General features: G+C 53.4%; 2 long non-coding RNA genes across 2 annotated transcripts; one reads left to right on the top strand and one right to left on the bottom strand.

Annotated features, from left to right (window-relative positions):
- The first annotated feature begins 648 nt into the window (after positions 1-648).
- Positions 649-1,711, top strand: LOC103896925. Its single transcript, XR_657439.2, has 2 exons — positions 649-972; positions 1,227-1,711. It is a non-coding gene; the product is annotated as an uncharacterized LOC103896925 (long non-coding RNA).
- A 1,039-nt stretch (positions 1,712-2,750) lies between these two features.
- LOC103896933 lies at positions 2,751-3,252 on the bottom strand. The gene is made up of 3 exons (XR_002086147.1): positions 3,080-3,252; positions 2,926-2,966; positions 2,751-2,814 (listed from the first exon to the last, which is right to left on the bottom strand). It is a non-coding gene; the product is annotated as an uncharacterized LOC103896933 (long non-coding RNA).
- Positions 3,253-3,877: the final 625 nt, after the last annotated feature.

Raw genomic sequence — 3,877 nt, 5'->3', positions numbered from 1 at the left:
GGACAGCGGGGGAGTGAGGTGGAGGGGACACAGAGCAGGACAGAGGGATGAAGAGAGGAGAAAAAATAGGGACAGGACAAAAAGCAGAGGAACCAAGAGAGGAAAAAGAACCAGAAAGGGAACTGGACAGACACGAGCAGCGGGACAGAGATGGAGAAAGAAAAAACAGGGACAAGGACAGGGACAGAGGGATAGAGAGGGGAAGAGAGGGACGGGGACCAGGACAGTGGGATATAAAGAGGGAGGGACAGGGAGCGGGACACGGGATTGCAGAGAGGGAGGGACAGGGAAGTGGAAAGAATGACAGAGGGAAAAAGAGAGGGGCGGGGAGCAGGTGAGAGAGCTGGAGAAAGAAAAAGTCCTGCTGGGGAGCAGGACAGGAGGACAGAGCCGAAAGAGGCGATGCAGACAGCAAAGATAACGCGAGGCAAGAGGACAGAGGGACTGACGGAGAAGTAAGGGACAGGGAGGAGGAGAGAGGAACGGGCGGAAAAAATACCAGTGAGCAACAGGACAAAGGGATGCAGAGGAAAAGAAGGAGGGAGAAGGAAGCGGGGGGGGGGGGAGAGCAAGATGGGGGATAGAGCGCGGGACACAGAGAGGCCAAAAGAAAAAGGAACGGGAGAGAGGGACCGGGGACGGGGGGAGGGAGGGACGGATGCAGCTTAAAACAGAGAGATGGAGAAGGGGGGGGAATGGTGACGGGCTGCTGGACAGAGACGGAGGAAGACAAAGCAGGGCCAACTGCTTTCTCTCGGACAACTCTCCCTCGGGTGCCTAATTCTCATTTAATTTACCATTTACGAGCTTTATTGTAACTTATTGTGTAGTCCCAAGTGAGAGCTGTCAGTGCCTGTAACAACTTCTGTTTTAATTCTTCCCCCTCAACAGCTACGTTTCCCTTTAACGGGCGTTAAAGACGCCCACCGAGCTTCGCACTTTCGTTTGCTATTGGCCCGTTACCGACTCCAAGTAAGTTTTCCAATACCATTATTTACATTTCAGTCCCACGACGTGCTTGTACTGCAACGATAAAAAAGCACTTACTGCCCAGTTGATCAAATAATTGCTACTGTTACACTTATTCACTTGTTTACTCATTATTATTATACCTACATTTCAAGCCGAAAAATTCAGCATTACCTTAATAGGAATTGCAACTATTTAGTGCCTCCGATCCTCTACCTAGTAGCTACACTCTTTTCCACATTTCTCACTCCCATTAGGTACTTGGTCTATCACTTTACCTGTGTAAGTTTTCCTCTTCAGGGCAACACCATCTCCAAAATTTGTATTCCCAGGCAGAAAGAGAGCAAGCTCCGCTCATCTCGACGGGCCCTTGACTTCCACATCTGCACACGGAAAATAAAAATGGAAAAATATCATTACATCAGAAACTACAGCGCCCATCAAAAGAATTTGCAATCCTACCAATCCAAAACACAGATAAGGCCCACCCGCTCCACAACCCAGTCCACCTCCGAACCCTCCAGCTGCAAGATCCGCAACCGTCTTCCCGTGACCGTCCACCAAACGCACCTCCCTGCAATGACAGGCAAGTGCCACGTGCCAGGGCAGCGCTCCCCAGGAACGCCGCTCCCAGGGGCCTGAAAAATCGCCCCGCATGTGAGAAACCCCGGCCCGAGCCCGACCCCCGTCCAAACGCCGGCGATGAACGTCACCTCGCAGAGCGGCCGGGACCAGGGAGGGGAAACAAAATAACCAAAACCCAAGGGGAATCCCCCCAGCTGTTTTAGGTTTGGGGTTTTTTTTAATCATAATTTTAAAAAAAATTTTACTATCTCAACATTAAATACAACCTGAAATCAAAATTCACAGGTACAAGGTGAGACGCATCCAGGAACTAACGCTCATTCAACATCCACCCATTCCACCCCTCACTCAGAACGTTCCCATTTCACCACCCACCCGCCATGCTGGCGGACGGCCCCAATTCTAGAGCCATCCCTGGAACCGCCTCGCCGCGTGCCTCAGAACAACATCGCCGCTCCATCCGATTCCGAAGCACCGGCCTCCGTAAACCAGAAGCCGAGGAAGACGCTTCGCTACGCGCGCCGCTCCCGCTCCTTCTTCGCTTCGATTTGTACGCTCTGGCACAACTCGCTGGAGGATTTTCTCTGGGGATCCGAATCACCCTGTGGCACCCGCCAAACGCAACGGAAGGGACTCCGCACCCTGTTTCCCAGTAGCTACCGGGTACCCAAAGAAACAGCCCACACCACCTGCACCCAAACAGGCTGTGCTAATCAACAGATTACCGCCCCACGCTCGGACCGTTCCACCCCGACCAGAATTGCTACGCACGCAGGCGGAGCAGCTCCACCTCAAACGCGCGCGCGCGCACTCCACAGACGTGACCTAAGGGACGCAGGAACGCCGCGCAGGGTGGAGTTAAACGCCGCACCAAGAGAGACAGCCTGACAAGCAAGCACGACGATGCCGAGGCCGCGTGGCGCGGACGCTCCGGCGTGGCCTGCCGTGCGAGAAGACCACGGCTCTGGATGAAAGATGGGCGATGAAGCCACTACGACCGACGGAGACAAAACGCCGGGAAAGACTTAAGACTACGATGACACAGGGAAGAAACCCCCGGAAGAACTCTCAAGAGAGAGTCACCGAGGCAAGACCCGATGGCGAAGCCTAAGCGAAAACCAAAGCAAAAGGCAGACGCCGAGATATTGCCCGAAACCGCAGCCTGCCCGCGGCGATTCCCATCTCCCGCTCCTTTGCCTTGGCCGCTCGCCCGTCCGGCCTCCGTCGTTTTGGGCTGCCACGTTGAGGCTTGCGCGCCACCTGTAAAACACAAACAACAAGGGATGCTCATAACTTCACCAACGACACGACACCTGAAAAAAATAACAGCTACTTCAGCCCACTAGTCATTGCTCGCCTTGCCTGAGTCACCTCCGGTGCCGATATATCCTGCTTTGCTCGCCACGTCACGCCTTCAAAATAAAATAAAATAAATAATAATAATAATAAAAAACCCACAACAAACCATAATGTAGTCATATAGCCACCGGTGGCATCTTCCCTCCGACACCACGCGCCGACCCACCTTCTTACAGCGCTCCACTCGCCTCCTCCGTCGCTCTTTGCGGTGCATCTTGTCCCTCCGCCGCTGAAAAGAAAGAAGTTATTAAACAAGTCACCCAGATGCTGATCAATAGCTTAACAATTCCAGAGGTCTTGTTTCCATTTAGGAACACCATCTAGAGCCCAACTACAGCCTGCCATTAAAAAAAAAAAAGGTTAAAAAAAACCCCAGACCAAACATTAACCCCCGCACATACAAGCCTTAACACCTCTGAGATTCAACCTGCTTCGCTACCGCTGAACAGCCCCTGCCAGAAGGCTCCGATCGTCTCCACGAAAACACTGCTGAAAGGACTGTCCACACAGCCTGGCTAACGGCTACTCCGTCTGAGATGACGCTACAACCTCTGCCTCAACAGTCTGGGCGTATCAACCGCATTAACCACAGACTCTTATCGCTCTTCCACCTACCCCGACCCTACGGCCCCGGGGAAGGGCGGCTCCGAGCCGAACACACGCTACACAGAACACTACAGACAACGTGCCTCAAAGAGGAGGGAAAGCTCTCGGCAGGAAAAGCAACTCCCGGAACGGAGACGCTGTTAGGCGAGAAGACCTACAAAGGCCGCAACGGTGAGGCGAGGAGGCTCTACGGCAACCCCAGAAGAGCGTCAAACGTAACGGCCCCTGACAAGAAGTAACCGTCAAAACTGGGACGACGGATGCACAAGGAGCCTGGCTCCGAGACCTAAAACCGTAAAGATGTGGGGAAGAAACCCCGGAAAGAAGACCCCATGAAAACAGGGCGCTCGGGAGAAGA

Source organism: Aptenodytes forsteri, unplaced genomic scaffold (assembly GCF_000699145.1).
Source record: "Aptenodytes forsteri isolate BGI_AS27 unplaced genomic scaffold, ASM69914v1 Scaffold427, whole genome shotgun sequence".
In the NCBI taxonomy this organism is placed as follows: domain Eukaryota; kingdom Metazoa; phylum Chordata; class Aves; order Sphenisciformes; family Spheniscidae; genus Aptenodytes; species Aptenodytes forsteri.
Note: the sequence above shows the minus strand (reverse complement) of the source record. Positions and strands in the feature narration are given on the sequence as shown.